This window comes from Theropithecus gelada, chromosome 18 (assembly GCF_003255815.1).
Source record: "Theropithecus gelada isolate Dixy chromosome 18, Tgel_1.0, whole genome shotgun sequence".
NCBI classification, from domain to species: Eukaryota; Metazoa; Chordata; class Mammalia; order Primates; family Cercopithecidae; genus Theropithecus; species Theropithecus gelada.
Window position 1 is genome coordinate 42714701 of NC_037686.1, and position 13532 is coordinate 42728232.

At 43.4% G+C, this 13532-nt stretch overlaps 1 non-coding gene across 1 annotated transcript; it reads left to right on the forward strand.

Moving 5' to 3' along the window:
• Positions 1-605: 605 nt before the first annotated feature.
• LOC112611776 lies at positions 606-769 on the forward strand. The gene has a single exon (XR_003116748.1). It is a non-coding gene; the product is annotated as a U1 spliceosomal RNA (small nuclear RNA).
• Positions 770-13532: the final 12763 nt, after the last annotated feature.

The window sequence follows — 13532 nt, forward strand, 5'->3', positions numbered from 1 at the left end:
CCTGACCAATGTGGTGAAACCCTATCTCTACTAAAAAACAAATACACAAATTAGCTGGGCATGGTGGCACATGCCTGTAATCCCAGCTACTCCAAAAAGTGGAGGTTGCAGTGAGCCGAGATCACACCACTGCACCCCACCTGGGCCACAGAGTGAGACTCTGTCTCAAAAAAAACAAAGTTAAAGGAATCTGTGCCTCAGTTCTTGAGACAGCTTAGAATTGCTGCCTGGTATGGACAGTGCACATTTCCACAAATCAGCAGTGAATTGAGAACTGCTTTTAAGGAAAACTGCTCAACATCTTCACCATCATGTTTATCAACCTCAGAGTATTCTACGGTAAGAATGTCTATTTATTCAATTCCTATAATCATATTTAGGATATATATATATATTATTATTAAAAAGTGGACTGCTATGAACATGTTTTCCCGATTTTTATGCATTATTATAAATGCACAATTTATCCTTTTCTTAAAGACAAATTTCTAGAGGTAGAATTGCTAGATCAAAGAAGATACCGGTTTTTTTAATAGACAGCTTTTAAAATAGACAGTCAAGGTGGCCAAGTTTCTATCACTTTTACATTTGTGTATTAAAATGCACAAAGCACCTGGCATAGGAGATACCACGATCACGAAGGTGGTTTTCCCAGGGCGAGGCTTATCCATTGCACTCTGAATGTGCTGACCCCTGTGATTATCCCAAATGTGGGAAACTCAACTGCATAATTTATGGTAGTAGGGGACTATGTGTGTGCTCTCCCCTGATGTTTATTAAAAAGAAAAAAATTATGATTCAAAGTAAATAAAAGAAAATGCACAAAGGAACAGCCTGTACCTCACACACACATGGACAAAATACAAGGCAGAGATGGACAACCTCGTTGTCTGGATTTACAGTTCTTTGACTACTGCTGAGGACAAGTATTTCAGAAAATAGTATTTTATCTTTTTTTTTTTTTTTTTGAATAGTGAGTTCTTGACCTTCGTCCCTGGACTCCTTGAAATCTCACCACATGTTAAACCTTAGGATAATACAAAGGACACTGATTTTCTCTACTCTGGAGAATTTCCAAGAGTTAGGAGCAAATTCCCCAGTTCCCAAGGGACCTACCCCCACTCCAGCTCACACCCCTTGCCTGCTCACCAAATTTGACTGCACAGTACAGAAGCATGGGTGTGATGGAAAAACTCCCAGCTTTTTTTTTTTTAGTCTCTGGCTCTAGAACTTTGAAGCAACTCAACCTAAAGACAAGTCTACTCAAAAGGCAAACCCTACCAGCCATCTCTTGGCTCCCTCCCCTCCCCTCCTCTCCCTTTAGAGCTCAGCCTCAGCTCCTGCCAGATCATGACATCTTTACTCTTCTTGCCCTAACATTCCCAGAGAGTAGAAGACTTAGTCTGAAAATATATGTGTTCCCCATGTGTGTCTGCATCTGTGAAAGACAGTCAATTCAGCAGACCCTCATTGAGTGTTTGAGCATGCAGGGCCCTGAGCCCAGTGCTATTAGAGACATGGAGACTTTAAAAGAAATACATGGCCGACTGCAGTGGCTCAGGCCTGTAATCCCAACACTTTGGAAGGCTGAGGTGGATGGATTGCTTGAGGTCAGGAGTTCAAGACCAGCCTGACCAACATGGTGAAATGCTGTCTCTGCTAAAAATACAAAAAATTAGTTGGGCATGGTGGTAGGCACCTGTAATCCCAGCTACTTGGGAGGCTGAGGCATGAGAAATGCTTGAACCCAGGTGGCGGAGGTTGCAGTGAGCTGAGATTGCACCACTGCACTCCAGCCTGGGAGACAGAGCAAGACTCCACCCCAAAAAAAAAAAAAAAAAAGAAGGAAAGAAAGACATACATAGTCTTTGCCTTCCAGAAATTAACAACAAATTTCTGAGTCTTATACTCAGAAAATGACAAATGGGTACATTTTGAAAATCCTGTAACAGAAGTAAAGACACTGTGCTGTGGGAGGCTAACTTCCAGTCTGGAAAGTTGAAGACTTCGTGGAGAAAGTGGAATTTAAGCCTGATAGAAATGGGGGAAAGACAGTCCAGGAAGAAGAAACAATCTAAGTAAAGGCAAAAAGATGGGGTAGTGCATTCAAGAACTGCTGAGTTCCATTTAACTGAGAGTAGTCTATCTGCAATGGACTGAAGTTTGTATCCCCCCAAACTTTGTATGTTGAAATGCTAACCCCAAAGCAAGGGTATTTGAAGATGGAGCCTTTGGGAGATGATTAGGTCATGAAGGTGGAGCCCTTATGAATGAGATTCGTGTTCTTAGAAGTGTAAACCAAAAATAAAATTCTAAGCCCCCCAATCAACTGATGAAGCCTCCTCTCAGCCAAGGGCATTCCAAAGTAAACCTGAAAAACTAGTTCAGGCCATGACAGGAAGGGGAAGTCAGACATGCTTCATTATACCCTCCTCCTTTTGGAATTCAGGCACAAATGGTCAGTGCTAACATTAAAACAGAGATCTTAAGATTGACAAAACAGACTCTTTGCAGCAATAAGATACCAAATTCCAACCTGACTCTGGTATAGCATCACATGATAAATAACAGGCTCTGAAAGAAATCACCGTATTTTACCCTAAAATTTATTTATTTGACATGTTTGAAATGGCCCTGCAAAGCTGCCTCTTGTGGGGAAAATTACTCTCTAGAGAATCCCCTTCCCCGTCCAGGTCTTTTCCCGATATAGGAGAGAATCAACTCTTTCAACCAATTGCCAATCAGAAAATCTTTGAAACCACCTGTGACCTGGAAGCCCCCACTTCACCCCACCCCACCTGGAGTTGTCCTGCCTTTCCACACTGAACCAACGTGCACCTTACATGCATTGAGAGATGTCTGCCTGTAACTTCTGTCCCCCTAAACTGTATAAAATTAAGCTGTGACCCAACTACCTCACGTACATGTTCTCAGGACCACGTCAGGCTGTGTCATGAGTCATGGTCCTCACATTTGGCTCAGAGTAAATCTCTTCAAATGTTTTACACAGTTTGACTCTTTTCATTGACATAAGAAGAGGCCAGAAGCCAGGTACGGTGTCACACATCTGCAGTCCCAGCTACTCGGGAGGCTAAGACAGGGGGATTGCTTGAGCCCCGGAGTTTGAGTTCAGCCTCAGCAATATAGAAAGACCCTGTCTCTAAAAAAGAAAAAAAAAGAGAAGAAGCCAGAGAGCTAGTGAGCTCTCCTTTTTCTGTGTGAGGACACAGCAAAAAGATGACTGTCTATAAACCAGGAAGAGAGCTCTCACTGAACCCCAACCCTGCTGGCATGCTGGTCTCAGACTTCCAGCCCCCAAAACTGTAAGAAATAAATATTTGTTGTTTAAGTCACTCGGTTTATATTATGTTGTTACAGCAGGCACTGTCTAAGGAGAAGGAATAGAAGATGAAGTCAGGCAGGAAGGCAGAGGCTAAACTTTGGAGGCCTGAATGCTGGGCCAAGAAATGGGAAGTTTTATTGACAACATTTGGGCAAGGAAGACATAGTCATAAGTGATCAGATATAATTGTCCAAAACCATTTTCTTTGAGAGATTAGATACCTAACCAAGAAACACAAGAAAAGATGCAAATTGCCTACTATGCCTTAAAAAAATAACATAACCCCCCGTCTCTACTAAAAAATACAAAAAACTAGCCAGGCGAGGTGGCGGGCGCCTGTAGTCCCAGCTACTCGGGAGGCTGAGGCAGGAGAATGGCGTAAACCCGGGAGGCGGAGCTTGCAGTGAGCTGAGATCCGGCCACTGCACTCCAGCCTGGGCGACAGAGCGAGACTCCATCTCAAAAAAAAAAATAAAATAAATAACATAACCATTACCATTGATGTGGACAGGTTCCTGTTCATCTATGGATCATGCAACATAACAATGGATACGCACATTGTCCCACATGTGCCATTTTAATGTGGGGATGCCATTTGCCTACAACTCAGAAAATTTTATTTGTGCTCAATCTTTATAGTTTGTTTGTATGGGTCATTCTCTCTGAGCTGGTGTCTAAGATTTCCAGACAGAAGGAAGAGCAAGTGTACCCTCTGTGTCCAGATCCTTGAATGCATCTGAGCAGTCTTTGACCCCAGCTGTCCCCACGCCTTGATTTCAACCCCACAAGTGGGTCAAATGAGAACCCCTCTCCTGTCTCCTCTCTCTCTCCCCCAGTCTCCTCCTTCCAGCCCAGAAAGTGTCTTTATTGCCTTCCTGTATGGTGAGAAATTGCCCTATATGACATCCTACCTAATTTCCTCTCCTATTATTAACATGAATAAACCCAAAACTCTAATCCTCCAGATTTGACTCCCATAGAACCCACAAACCTTACTTCTCCCAAAGAAGCTGGCTCTGCACATAAAAATCTTGCAAATGAAAGTCCTGACTATTATCGCTGAAATCCACCTGAGACCCTATCTGGGAAGTCAGGAACTGAAATTGATCTCTAGTCTTCAGTTAGATTTTGCAAAGCCCACTGTGTAGTAAATGATTTAACTTTGCCCAAAGAGAGGTCTGGCCTTTGCTATTGGCCCCTGGGAGGTCATCTCTAAGCCCTTGGAATGTCCTGCCTGATAATAGTGTCCTTGTTTTCTAAGGGACTTTGTTTTCTAAGGGACTTTGCACCAGAAAGTCCAACAGTGTGATTTATAGTGAACAACTGAGTCATATGACATCAGTTCAACCTCTAGAGAAGCTGGAACCTGAGGTCAGTCATGTGGAAAGTCGACTATGAAACCTCAGTACAAACTCTTAGACTGCCACAGTGGCTCATGCCTGTAATCCTAACACTTTGAGAGGCTGAGGTGGGAGTATCGCTTGAGGTCAGGAGTTCAAGATCAGCCTGGGCAACAGAGCAAGACTCTGTCTTTACAAAATAAATTTTAAAATTAGCCAAGCATGGTGACACACACCTGTATTCCAAGCTACTTGGGAGGCTGAGGCTGCAGGATTGCTTGAGCCCAGGAGTTTGAGGTAACAGTGAGCTATGACTGTGCCACTGCACCACAGCCTGGGTGACAGAGCAAGACCCTGTTTCTAAAATGAAATAACCTTGGACACCCAGTGGCAGGTGAGCTTCTTGGCTGGCAGTACTCCATATGTATTACCAAACATCTTTGCTGGAAGAGTAACACTGTCCATGACACAGGGAGAAGATGGTTAAAAGCTCCATGCTTGGAATTTTCCTGGACCCTGCCCCACATATCTCTTCCCTTGGCTGATTTTCATCTGTATGCTTTCCCTGTACTAAACTGTAACCATGAGTATAACAGCTTTCAGTCAGCTCTGTGAATCCTTCCAGAAAATTCTAGCAAATGACCAAACCTGGGGATTGTCTTGGGAACCCCCTGAACTTACATTTGATATCAGAAGTAAGGGTGGTCTTCGGGGCTATTTGTCTAATTCTTCACCCTCTGATAGTAGCTGCCACAGCCTCAGTGGGAAAAGAGGACCACTGAGCAACAGAAATTACCTGTGATGAGAATTATACCAGATAATAGTTCCTAATACACACATATAAAAAGAAAACCAACAGTGCACACTAGGTGAATGCTAATAGTGAGATGCAGGCTCTGAGTAGTACCAAATTCAGAAGAAGGAACAGTGACTGTGGGTGGAAGTGGTCAGGGAAGGCTTCCTGGAGGTGGTGGGACTTGAGCTGGGATTTTGAGAATGTAGAGAAATTAAACAGGCATAGTGAAGAAGAGCATTCCAAGTAGGAAGGAATATTTATATCAGCTTTCTAAACTGACATATCGTTACAAGTCTAGAGAGGAAAGGCTACAACAGAAAATTAAGGTATTATTAGCCTTGAAAGCTTCCTGGAGTTATTTATCTCCATGGGCTCCTTCATTAGCCAATGACTATAAAAATCTTTTCAAAATACCAAGTATCCCTTTGCTAATTTGGAACACAGAGGCAAGGATTCTATTCTTGATTCTTTGATCTTTTCCAGAGTCCATACTAAACATCTCTCTCTGAAAGAGTAGATTGGCCATGAGAAAGATGGGATCGGTGAAGACCCATGGCCTTTGTACTCACAAGAAAGCCTTGGGAGTTAACGATGCTGCTGCACTGCCCAACATCAGCCATGCCAGAGGATGAAAGTGCACTGCCCATCTCCAGCAGATGCCAGTCACAGAGGATGAAAGCAAACAGTGCCCCCTAGAGGTGTGTGATGGGGCTGCCATGTGGGTAAGGAAAAGCTTTAAGGCTGCAAGCTTGATGTAAAATCACTGGCTCTGATAAGAGAAATTACAGAGCATGGGTTCCTATGCTGAAGGCCATAACATAATTAAGGCTAAGGAAACCAGGCATCTTGGTGCACGCCAGTAGTCCCAGCTACTCAGGGGGCTGAAGTGGGAGGATCGCTTGAGGCCAGGAATTCAAGGTTGAAGTGAGCTGTGATCATGCCACTGGAGTGATCATGTCACTCCAGCCTGGATGACAGAGTAAGACCCTGTCTCAAAAATAAATAAATAAATAAGAAAACTAAGGAATCCCCCTACACACACACACACATACACACACACACACACACACGCACACACACACAGAGTGAAAGTCTTCCAAGTATTCTCACCCAACCTGGATAAATGGACTGTTTTCCATCTGTTCTCTCCAAAACACTAAGGGAAACATAGGAAATAGAATTTTTCCCTTCTATTTTTATTCTTTCTATTCCAATTCTTTCTATTTTCTGTCTACTTATAGCATTTATTTCTGTTCTATTGTTTTGTATGCAAAACAATATAGAAAACAGAATTTCCCTTTTCAACATGACATAACTTTTTAGGGAGATCACGAACCTCCTTAGAATTTGATTAAAAAAAATCCTGAACTCTTACCCTAACAGCACACATACACACACACACACACACACACACACACACACACACACACACGAGAGAGAGAGAGACAGTTTTGTGCAAAACTCTAGATATCTCCAAAATCCCCCTGCCTCACAGGACCAAAATGTGATCCTGACATCCAGCGGGAAGTCCCTTCTTTATGGTGTTTGTTACTTTACGTCTGTCAGGAGTTTTTGAATTTTGGCTATGTCATAGTGTCCCTGTGGTCATTTACTTGTAAAAGACTTTAGTATGAGCTATGTAATGTGTCAAGGGTGATTTGTTAGCATATGAAGAGCCCCAAGCAAAAATCCACAATCCAGCAGTGACTACTCAGCCCCTCAAATACTGATCCACGCCACAGGTTTGTAAAATAGCATGAAGGATGTTCAAAATAATTGACACTGGCGAAATGAGTGATGTTCAAGGAATAAGGTTGCCATAAAAATTATCCAGCCCCCTTGAAAACATTAATACTAAATAAGCCAGACACAAAGGGACAAATATTATACGATTCAACTGATAGGAGGTAGTTGGAATAGTCAAATTCATAGAGGCAAAAGTACAATGGTGGTTTCCCAGGGCTGGGAGTAAGGGAGAAACGGGAGTTATTTTCTAATGGAAGTAGGGTTTCAGTTTGGGACAATAAAAAAGTTATGGAGATGCATGGTGGTGCTGGTCGCACAACACTGTGAATGTACCTAATGTCACAAAACTATATACTTAAAAATGGTTCAAATGGTAAATCTTATGTATATTTTATCACAATGAGAAAAATTTACGCAAACCCTCCCATGCCTACATGAATGAAGTATAAGGAACAGGCAAGCCCGGGACCTAATACCGTTGGAGAAAACATTAGAGAAAGTGTCTGTCTCCACAATTTAGGGACTCCAACCAAAATCTCATGTCAATGTTTTAATGAAGTGGCTGCAATAATTTATGATAGCCAGGATGGCCAATCTTAGGCTCTGGACTTGACTTCAAAGTCATCAGAAATCATAGCATCCACTTCTAAGTAACCCTTTCATGAAGTCAGTGAGAGGGGTCTCCCCTGAGTTTAAGGAGCACAATGGATGACTGTTTTTATGCTTATATATCTGGCAGAATTCTGTTAAAATTTTTCTTTCACTGTAACATCCCACCACTGGCCAGGTTGGGGAGAACGTTTCCCTGCTAATCTCCAGAGGCTGCTACTCTTCTAACCGAGGAACCTGACAATTGCTGAACAGACCAGAATCGCCTAAGCCACTCCCCAAGTTCAGAAGAAACTCAGCCTGGCCTTCAGTCAAGAATGCAGCAAAACAGACAGTAGCTCAGGCCTCCAGCCTGGCCCCAGCTGAGCAGACAGCTGCCCAAAAACTTCACCCTGATAGGATTGCTTTGACTTGGAGAAAAGCCACAGGATTTTTAGAGTCCCATCTTGTCTCCACCCAGACTCAATAAGAGAAACTGTAGCCATACCAAGACCAGTTGCTGGGGAATATAAGGGAAAAAAGGAAAAAGACTATCTACTTAATTAAGGCGCTAACTCAGTTATTTATCAGGAAATCTAAGTGCGTGCTGCAGGATAGGTAAATACAGACCTTAAATACAAAATGTTACACACTGTATCATAACTAAGTTAGAGCTCATAAAGATTAGAAAATGGTTAATTCTCAAATTTCAGGAGCATTGCATCCTAAAAGAACAAGGAGTGAAACTGCAACAGTCAACCCAAATGAACTTCAGATATGAATTCGTTAGCTCTTTCAGTTACCAGGAAATATTTACTGAACGTGTACAATATACCAGACAGCTCTGAGATAGCATGCAGGAATAAGGGTGGCATGGCCTTTTTTTTTTTTTTTTTTTTTTTTCTGTTTCCATAGGAGCTTATGGTTATTAAAAGGAAAGCAGAAACACAAAAAATAATTTTGTGGTTAAAGTGTTTTTTTTTTCCTACAATGCTTTGGTGTCAGAACCAAATATGAGGATTTTCCATACTAACAGTCAATTCTCCAACACAAACTAGGTGGCCTACAACTCAACTCAATTCAATACTGACATTAACTACCCGGACTCCACAGGTTTAAGGACTGAGATCCACAACACTGTCCCCACCTCAGGCGCCAATTGCAATTTCCAGGTTACTCACACTTCTTTCCAACTTGGCAACAAAGTTCCAGGTTCCCATAAGCCCGTTTAATAAAGTGCCAGAACAGCTGGCAGAACTCAGGAAAGCAATTGGCTTACATTTACCAAGATACAACTCAGGAACAGCCAAATGGAGGAGATGCATAGAGCAGGATATGAAGGGGGTGGCAGGGGTGGTGCACAGAGCTTCCATGCCCTCTTCAGGTGTGCCACCCTCCCAGCACCTTGATGAGTCCACCACGCAGAAGCTCTCTGAATTGTTCAGTAGTGTTTATAGCGCTCAATCACCAGCACTGACTTCTTCCCTTCTCAAAGTCGGCAGGTGGGGCTGAAAGTTCCAACCCGCTAAGCACTTGCTCCTTCCAGGGACCAGCCTCGTCCTGAGGCCACCTAGTGGCCCCACTATAAGCCACCTCCTTAGCATAAACTCAGGTGTGATGGAAAGGGGTTTGTTATGAATAACAAAAGACATTCCCCTCACTCAGAAAATGCCAAGGGTTTTAGTGGCTCCATGCCAGAAACTGGGGACAAAAACCAAATATACTTTTGTATTAATCCACACTGGTCAAATAAAATATTCAAGGTGGGCTCTGTGGGGGTGCAAAGGAGGATGAGATAATTTTATTGAGGGTGATGAGTTGGAAAAAGCCTCATACAGGAGGCTGTGACTATGTTTTAAAAGATAATAGGTGTTCACTGGACAGACAATGGAAGGAATGGCAAAGGGACCAAGAACAAGGAAATGGCCCAGTGCCACACACTGGGACACGGCAGGAGCTCATAAGAAGAACCACAGGAGCTCCTGGCCAGTCTCCTTGATTCCAGCTTGGCCCCCATTCACCACTTAAAAGCCAAAGGAGCTTTACTTTTTTTTCTGAGATGCAATCATGCTCTGTTGCCCAGGCTGGAGTGCAGTGGCACAATCTCAGCTCACCGCAACCTCCGCCTCCCTGGTTCAAGCGATTCTTCAGCCTCCCGAGTAGCTGGAACTACAGGCAAGCGCCACCATGCCCGGCTAATTTTTGTATTTTTAGTAGAGATGGGGTTTCGCTATATTGGCCCAGATGGTCTTGAACTCCTGACCTCATGATCCACCCACCTCGGCCTCCCAAAGTTCTGGGATTACAGGCATGAGCCACCTCGCCCAGCTCGCCAGAGGAACTTTTAAAAACTATATCACGATGGCCGAATAGGAACAGCTCCAGTCTCCAACTCCCAGCGCGAGCGACACAGAAGACCGGTGATTTCTGCATTTTCAACTGAGGTACTGGGTTCATCTCACTGGGGAGTGCCGGACGATTGGTGCTGGTCAGCTGCTGCAGCCCGACCAGCGAGAGCTGAAGCAGGGCGAGGCATCGCCTCACCTGGGAAGCGCAAGGGGGAAGGGAATCCCTTTTCCTAGCCAGGGGAACTGAGACACACAACACCTGGAAAATCGGGTAACTCCCACCCCAATATTGCGCTTTAAGCAAACAGGCACACCAGGAGATCATATCCCACACCTGGCCGGGAGGGTCCCACGCCCACGGAGCCTCCCTCATTGCTAGCACAGCAGTCTGTGATCTAACGGCAAGGCAGCAGCGAGGCTGGGGGAGGGGCGCCCACCATTGCTGAGGCTTAAGTAGGTAAACAAAGCTGCTGGGAAGCTCGAACTGGGTGGAGCTCACAGCAGCTCAAGGAAACCTGCCTGTCTCTGTAGACTCCACCTCTGGGGACAGGGCACAGCTACACAACAACAACAACAACAACAAAAAAGCAGCAGAAAGCTCTGCAGACGCAAACGACTCTGTCTGACAGCTTTGAAGAGAGCAGTGGATCTCCCAACACGGAGGTTGAGATCTGAGAAGGGACAGACTCCCTGCTCAAGTGGGTCCCTGACCCCTGCGTAGCCTAACTGGGAGACATCCCCCACTAGGGGCAGTCTGACACCCCACACCTCACAGGGTGGAGTACACCCCTGAGAGGAAGCTTCCAAAGCAAGAATCAGACAGGTACACTCGCTGTTCAGAAATATTCTATCTTCTGCAGCCTCTGCTGCTGATACCCAGGCAAACAGGGTCTGGAGTGGACCTCAAGCAATCTCCAACAGACCTACAGCTGAGGGTCCTGACTGTTAGAAGGAAAACTATCAAACAGGAAGGACACCTACACCAAAACCCCATCAGTAAATCACCATCATCAAAGACCAGAGGCAGATAAAACCACAAAGATGGGGAAAAAGCAGGGCAGAAAAGCTGGAAATTCAAAAAATAAGAGCACATCTCCCCCGGCAAAGGAGCGCAGCTCATCGCCAGCAACAGATCAAAGCTGGACGGAGAATGACTTTGACGAGATGAGAGAAGAAGGCTTCAGTCCATCAAATTTGTCAGAGCTAAAGGAGGAATTACGTACCCAGCGCAAAGAAACTAAAAATCTTGAAAAAAAAGTGGAAGAATTGACGGCTAGAGTAATTAATGCAGAGAAGGTCATAAATGAAATGAAAGAGATGAAAACCATGACACGAGAAATACGTGACAAATGCGCAAGCTTCAGTAACCGACTCGATCAACTGGAAGAAAGAGTATCAGCGATTGAGGATCAAATGAATGAAATGAAGCGAGAAGAGAAACCAAAAGAAAAAAGAAGAAAAAGAAATGAACAAAGCCTGCAAGAAGTATGGGATTATGTAAAAAGACCAAATCTACGTCTGATTGGGGTGCCTGAAAGTGAGGGGGAAAATGGAACCAAGTTGGAAAACACTCTTCAGGATATCATCCAGGAGAACTTCCCCAACCTAGTAGGGCAGGCCAACATTCAAATCCAGGAAATACAGAGAACGCCACAAAGATACTCCTCGAGAAGAGCAACTCCAAGACACATAATTGCCAGATTCACCAAAGTTGAAATGAAGGAAAAAATCTTAAGGGCAGCCAGAGAGAAAGGTCGGGTTACCCACAAAGGGAAGCCCATCAGACTCACAGCAGATCTCTCGGCAGAAACTCTCCAAGCCAGAAGAGAGTGGGGGCCAATATTCAACATTCTTAAAGAAAAGAATTTTAAACCCAGAATTTTATATCCAGCCAAACTAAGTTTCATAAGTGAAGGAGAAATAAAATCCTTTACAGATAAGCAAATGCTTAGAGATTTTGTCACCACTAGGCCTGCCTTACAAGAGACCCTGAAGGAAGCACTCAACATGGAAAGGAAAAACCGGTACCAGCCATCTCCAAAACATGCCAAAATGTAAAGACCATCGAGGCTAGGAAGAAACTGCATCAACTAACGAGCAAAATAACCAGTTAATATCATAATGGCAGGATCAAGTTCACACATAACAATCTTAACCTTAAATGTAAATGGACTAAATGCTCCAATGAAAAGACACAGACTGGCAAACTGGATAAAGAGTCAAGACCCATCAGTCTGCTGTATTCAGGAGACCCATCTCACACGCAGAGACATACATAGGCTCAAAATAAAGGGATGGAGGAAGATTTACCAAGCAAATGGAGAACAAAAAAAAGCGGGGGTTGCAATACTAGTCTCTGATAAAACAGACTTTAAACCATCAAAGATCAAAAGAGACAAAGAAGGCCATTACATAATGGTAAAGGGATCAATTCAACAGGAAGAGCTAACTATCCTAAATATATATGCACCCAATACAGGAGCACCCAGATTCATAAAGCAAGTCCTTAGAGACTTACAAAGAGACTTAGACTCCCATACAATAATAATGGGAGACTTCAACACTCCACTGTCAACATTAGACAGATCAACGAGACAGAAAGTTAACAAGGATATCCAGGAATTGAACTCATCTCTGCAGCAAGCAGACCTAATAGACATCTATAGAACTCTCCACCCCAAATCAACAGAATATACATTCTTCTCAGCACCACATCGTACTTACTCCAAAATTGACCATATAATTGGAAGTAAAGCACTCCTCAGCAAATGTACAAGAACAGAAATTATAACAAACTGTCTCTCAGACCACAGTGCAATCAAACTAGAACTCAGGACTAAGAAACTCAATCAAAACCGCTCAACTACATGGAAACTGAACAATCTGCTCCTGAATGACTACTGGGTACATCACGAAATGAAGGCAGAAATAAAGATGTTCTTTGAAACCAATGAGAACAAAGATACAACATACCAGAATCTCTGGGACACATTTAAAGCAGTGTGTAGAGGGAAATTTATAGCACTAAATGCCCACAAGAGAAAGCAGGAAAGATCAAAAATTGACACTTTAACATCGCAATTAAAAGAACTAGAGAAGCAAGAGCAAACACATTCCAAAGCTAGCAGAAGGCAAGAAATAACTAAGATCAGAGCAGAACTGAAGGAGATAGAGACACAAAAAACCCTCCAAAAAATCAATGAATCCAGGAGTTGGTTTTTTGAAAAGATCAACAAAATTGACAGACCACTAGCAAGACTAATAAAGAAGAAAAGAGAGAAGAATCAAATCGACGCAATTAAAAATGAAAAAGGGGATATCACCACCGACCCCACAGAAATACAAACTACCATCAGAGAATACTATAAACA